The sequence below is a fragment of the Argopecten irradians genome, chromosome 10, assembly GCF_041381155.1.
Source record: "Argopecten irradians isolate NY chromosome 10, Ai_NY, whole genome shotgun sequence".
Taxonomy (NCBI): domain Eukaryota; kingdom Metazoa; phylum Mollusca; class Bivalvia; order Pectinida; family Pectinidae; genus Argopecten; species Argopecten irradians.
The window spans coordinates 42,294,267-42,304,740 of NC_091143.1; positions in this window are offsets into that span (position 1 = coordinate 42,294,267).

The window sequence follows — 10,474 nt, forward strand, 5'->3', positions numbered from 1 at the left end:
GGGAAGTCACCTGTGAGGGACTGACACAGGGAAGTCACCTGTGAGGGACTGACACAGGGAAGTCACCTGTGAGGTGTTCCCCTTCCCCCAAGGATGTTTGTGGCCAAATTTGGTTACAATCCATGCAGAACTCTATGACTAGTAGCGATTTAAAGGATTTACCTCTATTTCCCCTATTGGGCCCCACCCCTCCTGCCCCCGGGGGGGTCAGAGCCAAAATTTATACAAGTTCTGTTCCCCTTCCCCCAAGGATGTTTGTGGCCAAATTTGGTTACATTCCATTCAGAACTCTATGACTAGTAGCGATTTAAAGGATTTACCTCTATTTCCCCTATTGGGCCCCGCCCCTCCTGCCCCCGGGGGACCAGAGCCAAAATTTATACAAGTTCTGTTCCCCTTCCCCCAAGGATGTTTGTGGCCAAATTTGGTTACATTCCATTCAGAACTCTATGACTAGTAGCGATTTAAAGGATTTACCTCTATTTCCCCTATTGGGCCCCGCCCCTCCTGCCCCCGAGGGACCAGAGCCAAAATTTATACAAGTTCTGTTCCCCTTACCCCAAGGATGTTTCTGGCCAAATTTGGTTACAATCCATGTAGAACTCTATGACTAGTAGCGATTTAAAGGATTTACCTCTATTTCCCCTATTGGGCCCCGCCCCTCCTGCCCCCGACGGACCAGAGCCAAAATTTATACAAGTTCTGTTCCCCTTCCCCCAAGGATGTTTGTGGCCAAATTTGGTTACATTCCATTCAGAACTCTATGACTAGTAGCGATTTAAAGGATTTACCTCTATATCCCCTATTGGGCCCCGCCCCTCCTGCCCCTGGGGGGTCAGAGCCAAAATTTATACAAGTTCTGTTCCCCCTCCCCCAAGGATGTTTGTGGCCAAATTTGGTTACAATCCATGCAGAACTCTATGACTAGTAGCGATTTAAAGGAAATGTTGACGGACAAACGGACGAGGTACGGACAGACGACGTGACGGACGCCGCGCCATGACATAAGCTCACCGGCCCTTCGGGCCAGGTGAGCAAAAATCCCTACATAAAAAAAACAATTTCAAAGTAAAGAAAGCATTTAAGTCTCCAATATTCACAGAAAAACAAGAGGCCCAGAGGGCCTGTATCGCTCACCTGGTTTATAATGCCAAGTAATGTTCTGAATACAGGTTCATTGTTTCTTTTCTGAAGGAATTTTAATATTAACCTCTAAATCCCCTATTGGGCCCCACCCCTCCCCCCCCCAGGGGGTCAGAGCCAAAATTTATACAAGTTCTGTTCCCCTTCTTCCAAGGATGTTTATGGCCAAATTTGGTCACAATCCAAACAAAACTCTAGGACAAGAAGTGATTTATAGGATTTACCTCTATTTCCCCTATTGGGCCCCACCCGTCCTGCCCTCGGGGGGCCAGAGTCAAAATTTATACAAGTTCTGTTCCCCTTCCCCCAAGGATGTTTGTGGCCAAATTTGGTTACAATCCATGCAGAACTCTATGACTAGTAGCGATTTAAAGGATTTACCTCTATTTCCCCTATTGGGCCCCGCCCCTCCTGCCCCCGGGGGGTCAGAGCCAAAATTTATACAAGTTCTGTTCCCCTTCCCCAAAGGATGTCTGTGGCCAAATTTGGTTACATTCCATTCAGAACTCTATGACTAGTAGCGATTTAAAGGATTTACCTCTATTACCCCTATTGGGCCCCGCCCCTCCTGCCCCCGGGGGACCAGAGCCAAAATTTATACAAGTTCTGTTCCCCTTCCCCCAAGGATGTTTGTGGCCAAATTAGGTTACAATTCATGTAGAACTCTAGGACTAGTAGAGATTTAAAGGATTTACCTCTATTTCCCCTATTGGGCCCCGCCCCTCCCGCCCCCAGGGGGTCAGAGCCAAAATTTATACAAGTTCTGTTCCCCTTCCCCCAAGGATGTTTATGGCCAAATTTGGTCACAATCCAAACAAAACTCTAGGACAAGTAGTGATTTAAAGGATTTACCTCTATTTCCCCTATTGGGCCCCGCCCCTCCTGCCCTCGGGGGGCCAGAGCCAAAATTTATACAAGTTCTGTTCCCCTTCCCCCAAGGATGTTTGTGGCCAAATTTGGTTACAATCCATGCAGAACTCTATGACTAGTAGCGATTTAAAGGATTTACCTCTATTTCCCCTATTGGGCCCCGCCCCTCCTGCCCCCGGGGGGGTCAGAGCCAAAATTTATACAAGTTCTGTTCCCCTTACCCCAAGGATGTTTGTGGCCAAATTTGGTTACAATTCATGTAGAACTCTATGACTAGTAGCGATTTAAAGGATTTACCTCTATTTCCCCTATTGGGCCCCGCCCCTCCTGCCCCTGACGGACCAGAGCCAAAATTTATACAAGTTCTGTTCCCCTTCCCCCAAGGATGTTTGTGGCCAAATTTGGTTACATTCCATTCAGAACTCTATGACTAGTAGCGATTTAAAGGATTTACCTCTATTTCCCCTATTGGGCCCCGCCCCTCCTGCCCCCGGGGGGTCAGAGCCAAAATTTATACAAGTTCTGTTCCCCTCCCCCAAGGATGTTTCTGGCCAAATTTTGGTTACAATCCATGCAGAACTCTATGACTAGTAGCGATTTAAAGGAAATTTGACGGACAAACTATTTCGGACAGACTATTACGACGGCCCGCGCCATGACATAAGCTCACCGGCCCTTCGGGCCAGGTGAGCCCTTAAAATAAACAATTTCAAAGTAAAGAAAGCATTTAAGTTTATATTCACTAAACAAGAGGCCCAGAGGGCCTGTATCGATCACCTGTTTATAATGCCAAGTAATTTCTGAATACAGGTTCATTGTTTCTTTTCTGAAGGAATTTTAAAGGATTTACCTTAATTTCCCATATTGGGCCCCGCCCCTCACAGCCCCCGGTGGGTCTGAGCAAATACTTGATACACGTTCTGTTCCCAGTTCCGCCCAATTATGTTTGTGGGGCCCCCGGGGGCACGGCCCCAAAAACCACCCAAAAATTTGGTTACAATTCATGTAGAACTCTATGTCTAGTAGTGATATATAGGATTTACCTGTATTTTCCCCTAAATTGGGCAACGCCCTTCCTGACCCATGGAGGAGTCACCACAGCCTAAAAACTTCTATACGAGTTTCTGTTCCCCTTACCCCAAGGAATGCTTGTGGCCAAATTTGGTTAAATTTCCTATTCAGAACTCTAGGACAAGCTAGTGTTTGATTTTATTTATAGGATTTACCTCGATTCTCCGTTCCCAGAGGGGGCCCGCCCCTCCTCCCCTCCGACGGGGGACCAGAGCCTAAACATTTATAAAAGTGCTGCTCCCCCAATCCCCCTATGGAATATTGAGCGGGCAATATTAGGTTACTTATCCATTGCAGAACTCTTTGTATAGTATGCGATTTAATAGATTTAACCTTGTATTTCCCCTATTTGGCAACGCCCTTTCCAGCCCCCAGATTTGTGGGGGGGGGTGATGTCAGAAAAACGTGATACTATTTATGTTCCTGTGCCCAACCAAAGTTGGTTCTGGCCAAATATCTTGGTTACAATTCAATGTAGCAACTCTATGACATGTAGTGCAGATTTTTAAATAGGAATATGTTGAGCGGACAGACGGACGGGGGGGGGGGGGGGGGTGACGGCGGACGAAGGACATCGGGACATTGCGCTCATGACATTAGCCATTCACCGGCCCTTTCGGCCAGGTGAGCTATAAACAAGAGGCCAGAGGGCCTGTATCGCTCACCTGCTTTGTAATGACATGTAATGTCTGAATACAGGTTCCACTGTATCTTTTCTGAAGGATATCTTTATAATAACTCTAAATCACCTAGTGGGCCCCACCCCTCATGCCCCATGAGGGGATCAGAGCCAAAATTTATAAAGGTTTGTTCCCCTTTCCCAAGGATGTTTGTGGCAAATTTGGTGTTCTTATCCCTGTGCATAATTCTCATGACTTAGTCAAGATTTTAAAGGATTTACCTCTATTATCCCCTATTGGGCCCCCCCCTTCCTCATATACCTCACCCAGGGGTCTGAGCCTAACTTCATTCAAGTGCTGTTACCATTCCCTCCAAGGAGGTTTGGTGGCTCAATTTGGTTACAATTCCATGGCAGAACGCTATGGACAAGTAGAGGATTTTATAGGATTTACCGCGTTTTTCACCATTTTCGGGCCCCGCCCCCGTCCCTCACCAACGTTGTCTCAAAGCCAAACTTTTATACATGTTCTATTACCCTTCTCCCAAGGATGTATGTGGCCAAAGTGGTTTCAAAATTCTTGTAGACTACTTGGACTCTAATATCGATATTATTAGGATTTATCAGCTCGTATTTCCCCTTTTTTTTTTTATTTTTTTTTTTTTTTGGGACCCAGCCCCTCCTGCCCCCTGGGTCCAGAGCTAAACTTGATACAAGCTAATTTTCCAGTCCCCCAAATGATGCTTGTGGGCAAAAATTGGGGTACAATACCAGCAAGAACTACTCTAGACAAGTAGTCATATATAGGATTTACCCTCTATGTTCCCCTATTGGGACCCCGCCCTCCTGACACCCGATGCGGTCAAGAGCCATAACTTTATACGAAGTTCTGTTCCCCGTCCCCCAAGGAACAAGTATTGTGGCACTATATTTGTGTCACATTCGTGGGCTGAATTCTTTGAATAGATAGCGATTTAAAAGGATTTACCTCTATTTTCCCCTATTTGGGCCCCGCCCCTACTTCCACCCATAGGGTCCAGATCCAAAACTTATTCAATTTCTTGTTCCACCCTCCCAGAAGATATTTTTCTGGCCAATTTTGTTAACAATCCCTTGTAGAACTCTAGACTAGTTTAGCTAGTTAATAGGGAAAATGTTGACGGACACGACGGGACGAACGGACGGACGAGGACAACGGACATTTTCGCCCAGGACATTAGCTCACCGGCACATTCTCGGCCCTGGTGAGCTAAAACAAGAGGCCCAGGAGGGACTGTATCGCTCACCTGCTTGGGTTTAATGCGGACAAGTAATGTTCTGAATACTGGTTCTATGTTTCTTTTACTATGAAGGTGAATCTTAATATTTAACCTCTAAATCCCCTATGGGCCCCACCCCTTCCCTTGCACCTGGGGGATCAGAGCCAAACTTTATACAAGTTTGCTTCCCTTTACCCCAAAGAATGTTTTGTGGCCCATATTTGGTTACAATCCATGCAGAACTCTAGAAACAAATACCGATTTATAGATTGTCTACCTCTATTTTCCCCGATTGGGCCCCGCCCCGCACGCCCCAGTGGGTTCCTACAGCCAAACTTTTATCACAATGGCTGTTCCACTTTACTCCCAAAGTTATTTTGTGGCTCAAATTTGGGTTACAATCCTTGGCAGAATCTCTTATGACTTAACAGCGATATTATAGATTTGTACCTCTATTTTCCCATCTAGGGCCCCGCCCTTTCCGCCCACGAGGGTCAGATCCATAACTTTTACTTATGTTCTGTTTTCCCCTTCACCCAAGGATATTGTGGCCCAAATTTTTGGTTACCACTCCACTTCTAGAACTCTAGCACTTGTAAGCGATTTATATGGATTTACCGTATTTGTCCCCTACTCGTTCGGGACCCCGCTCCCCTCCTGCCCCGGTGAGGGGCAAACGCCATACTTTGATACAGGTTCTGTTCCCCTTCTCCCAAAGAGATGTGTGTTTTTTTGTGGCCCAATTTTGGTTACAATTCCAGAGCGAAAATCTATGACTAGTAGCGTTTTAAAGGATTTACCTTTGCTTAAAATTTTTTTTTGTTACGCTAGTCGGGCCCCAGCCCCTCCTCCCTCAATGCCCCCGAGGGACCAGATGCCAATATTTTATGACAAGTTCTGTTTCCCTTTCCCCAAGGATGTTTGTGGCTAAAATTTGGTAAACTCATCCATTCATAACTCTATGACAAGTAGCGATTTAAAGGATTTACCTCTATTTCCCCTATTGTGCCCCGCCCGTCCTGCCCTCCGAGTGACCAGAGCCAAAACGTTATATACAAGTTCTGTTCCCCTTACCCCAAGGATGTTTCTGGCCAAATTTGGTTACAATTCATGTAGAACTCTATGACTAGTAGCGATTTTAAAGGATTTACCTCTATTTCCCCTATTGGGCCCCGCCCCTGCCCCCGAGGGACCAGAGCCAAAATTTATACAAGTTCTGTTCCCCTTACCCCAAGGATGTTTCTGGCCAAATTTGGTTACAATTCCATGTAGAAACTCTATGACTAGTAGCGATTTAAAGGATTTACCTCTATTTCCCTATCGGGCCCCGCCCCTCCTGCCCCCAAGGGGTCAGAGCCAAAATTTATACAAGTTCTGTTCCCCTTCCCCCAAGGATGTTTGTGGCCAAATTTGGTTACAATCCATTCAACAAAACTCTATGACTAGTAGCGATTTAAAGGATTTACCTCTATTTCCCCTATTGGGCCCGCCCCTCCTGCCCCGGGTTCAGTCAGAGCCAAAATTTATACAATTTCTGTTCCCCTTCCCCAAGGATGTTTGTGGCCTAATATTTGGTTACAATTCCATGCAGAACTCTATGACTAGTAGCGATTTAAAGGATTTACCTCTATTTCCCCTATTGGGCCCCGCCCCTCCTGCCCCCGGGGGTCAGAGCCAAAATTTATACAAGTTCTGTTCCCCTTCCCCAAAGGATGTTTGTGGCCAAATTTGGTTACAATTCATGTAGAACTCTATGACTAGTAGCGATTTAAAGGATTTACCTCTATTTCCCCTATTGGGCCCCGCCCCTCCTGCCCCCGAGGGGACCAGAGCCAAAATTTATACAAGTTCTGTTCCCCTTACCCAAGGATGTTTGTGGCCAAATTTGGTTACATTCCATTCAGAACTCTATGACTAGTAGCGATTTAAAGGATTTACCTCTATTTCCCCTATTGGGCCCCGCCCCTCCTGCCCCGGAGGGTCAGAGCCAAAATTTATACAAGTTCTGTTCCCCTTCCCCAAGGATGTTTGTGGCTAAATTTGGTTACAATTCCATTGCAGAACTCTATGACTAGTAGCGATTTAAAGGATTTACCTCTATTTCCCCTATTGGGCCCCGCCCCTCCAGCCCCCGGTGGGTCAGAGCCAAAATTTATACAAGTTCTGTTCCCCTTACCCCAAGGATGTTTGTGGCCAAATTTGGTTACATTCCATTCAGAACTCTATGACTAGTAGCGATTTAAAGGATTTACCTCTATTTCCCCTATTGGGCCCCCGCCCTCCTGCCCCGGGGGGTCAGAGCCAAAATTTATACAAGTTCTGTTCCCCTTCCCCCAAGGATGTTTGCGGCCAAATTTGGTTACAATTCATGCAGAACTCTATGACTAGTAGCGATTTAAAGGATTTACCGCTATTTCCCCTATTGGGCCCCGCCCCCCCTGCCCCTGAGGGGTCAGAGCCAAAATTTATACAAGTTCTGTTCCCCTTCTCCCAAGGATGTTTGTGGCCAAATTTGGTTACAATTCATGTAGAACTCTATGACTAGTAGCGATTTAAAGGATTTACCTCTATTTCCCCTATTGGGCCCCGCCCCTCCTGCCCCGGGGGACCAGAGCCAAAATTTATACAAGTTCTGTTCCCCTTCCCCCAAGGATGTTTGTGGCAAATTTGGTTACATTCCATTCAGAACTCTATGACAAGTAGCGATTTAAAGGATTTACCTCTATTTCCCCTATTGGGCCCCGCCCCTCCTGCCCCCGGGGGACCAGAGCCAAAATTTATACAAGTTCTGTTCCCCTTCCCCCAAGGATGTTTGTGGCCAAATTTGGTTACATTCCATTAGAACTCTATGACTAGTAGCGATTTAAAGGATTTACCTCTATTTCCCCTATTGGGCCCCGCCCCTCCTGCCCCCGAGGGACCAGAGCCAAAATTTATACAAGTTCTGTTCCCCTTACCCCAAGGATGTTTGTGGCCAAATTTGGTTACAATCCATGTCAGAACTCTATGACTAGTAGCGATTTAAAGGATTTACCTCTATTTCCCCTATTCGGGCCCCGCCCCTCCTGCCCCCGGGGACCAGAACCAAAATTTATACAAGTTCTGTTCCCTTCCCCCAAGGATGTTTGTGGCCAAATTTGGTTACATTCCATTCAGAACTCTATGACTAGTAGCGATTTAAAGGATTTACCTCTATTTCCCCTATTGGGCCCCGCCCCTCCAGCCCCGGGGGGTCAGAGCCAAAATTTATACAAGTTCTGTTCCCCTTCCCCAAAGGATGTCTGTGGCCAAATTTGGTTACAATTCCATTCAGAACTCTATGACTAGTAGCGATTTAAAGGATTTACCTCTATTTCCCCTATTGGGCCCCGCCCCTCCTGCCCCCGAGGGACAAGAGCCAAAATTTATACAAGTTCTGTTCCCCTTCCCCCAAGGATGTTTGTGGCCAAATTTGGTTACAATCCATTCAGAACTCTATGACTAGTAGCGATTTAAAGGATTTACCTCTATTTCCCCTATTGGGCCCCGCCCCTCCTGCCCCTGGGGGACCAGAGCCAAAATTTATACAAGTTCTGTTTCCCCTTCCCCCAAGGATGTTTGTGGCCAAATTTGGTTACAATCCATGCAGAACTCTATGACTAGTAGCGATTTAAAGGATTTACCTCTATTTCCCCTATTGGGCCCCGCCCCTCCTGCCCCCGGGGGTCAGAGCCAAAATTTATACAAGTTCTGTTCCCCTTCCCCCAAGGATGTTTGTGGCCAAATTTGGTTACATTCCATTCAGAACTCTATGACTAGTAGCGATTTAAAGGATTTACCTCTATTTCCCCTATTGGGCCCCGCCCCTCCTGCCCCCGGGGACAAGAGCCAAAATTTATACAAGTTCTGTTCCCCTTCCCCCAAGGATGTTTGTGGCCAAATTTGGTTACAATCCATGCAGAACTCTATGACTAGTAGCGATTTAAAGGATTTACCTCTATTTCCCCTATTGGGCCCCGCCCCTCCTGCCCATGGAGGGCCAGAGCCAAAATTTATACAAGTTCTGTTCCCCTTCCCCCAAGGATGTTTGTGGCCAAATTTGGTTACAATCCATGCAGAACTCTATGACTAGTAGCGATTTAAAGGATTTACCTCTATTTCCCCTATTGGGCCCCGCCCCTCCTGCCCCCGGGGGTCAGAGCCAAAATTTATACAAGTTCTGTTCCCCTTCCCCCAAGGATGTTTGTGGCCAAATTTGGTTACATTCCATTCAGAACTCTATGACTAGTAGCGATTTAAAGGATTTACCTCTATTTCCCCTATTGGGCCCCGCCCCTCCTGCCCCCGAGGGACCAGAGCCAAAATTTATACAAGTTCTGTTCCCCTTCCCCCAAGGATGTTTGTGGCCAAATTTGGTTACATTCCATGTAGAACTCTATGACAAGTAGCGATTTAAAGGATTTACCTCTATTTCCCCTATTGGGCCCCGCCCCTCCTGCCCCCGGGGACCAGAGCCAAAATTTATACAAGTTCTGTTCCCCTTACCCCAAGGATGTTTGTGGCCAAATTTGGTTACAATTCCATTCAGAACTCTATGACTAGTAGCGATTTAAAGGATTTACCTCTATTTCCCCTATTGGGCCCCGCCCCTCCTGCCCCCGGGGGACCAGAGCCAAAATTTATACAAGTTCTGTTCCCCTTACCCCAAAGGATGTTTGTGGCCAAATTTGGTTACATTCCATTCAGAACTCTATGACTAGTAGCGATTTAAAGGATTTACCTCTATTTCCCCTATTGGGCCCCGCCCCTCCTGCCCCCGAGGGACCAGAGCCAAAATTTATACAAGTTCTGTTCCCCTTACCCCAAGGATGTTTGTGGCCAAATTTGGTTACAATCCATGTAGAACTCTATGACTAGTAGCGATTTAAAGGATTTACCTCTATTTCCCCTATTGGGCCCCGCCCCTCCTGCCCCCGGGGGGTCAGAGCCAAAATTTATACAAGTTCTGTTCCCCTTCCCCCAAGGATGTTTGTGGCCAAATTTGGTTACATTCCATTCAGAACTCTATGACTAGTAGCGATTTAAAGGATTTACCTCTATTTCCCCTATTGGGCCCCGCCCCTCCTGCCCCCGAGGGACCAGAGCCAAAATTTATACAAGTTCTGTTCCCCTTACCCCAAGGATGTTTCTGGCCAAATTTGGTTACAATCCATGTAGAACTCTATGACTAGTAGCGATTTAAAGGATTTACCTCTATTTCCCCTATCGGGCCCCGCCCCTCCTGCCCCCGACGGACCAGAACCAAAATTTATACAAGTTCAGTTCCCCTTCCCCCAAGGATGTTTGTGGCCAAATTTGGTTACATTCCATTCGGAACTCTATGACTAGTAGCGATTTAAAGGATTTACCTCTATATCCCCTATTGGGCCCCGCCCCTGGGGGGTCAGAGCCAAAATTTATACAAGTTCTGTTCCCCCTCCCCCAAGGATGTTTCTGGCCAAATTTGGTTACAATCCATGCAGAACTCTATGAC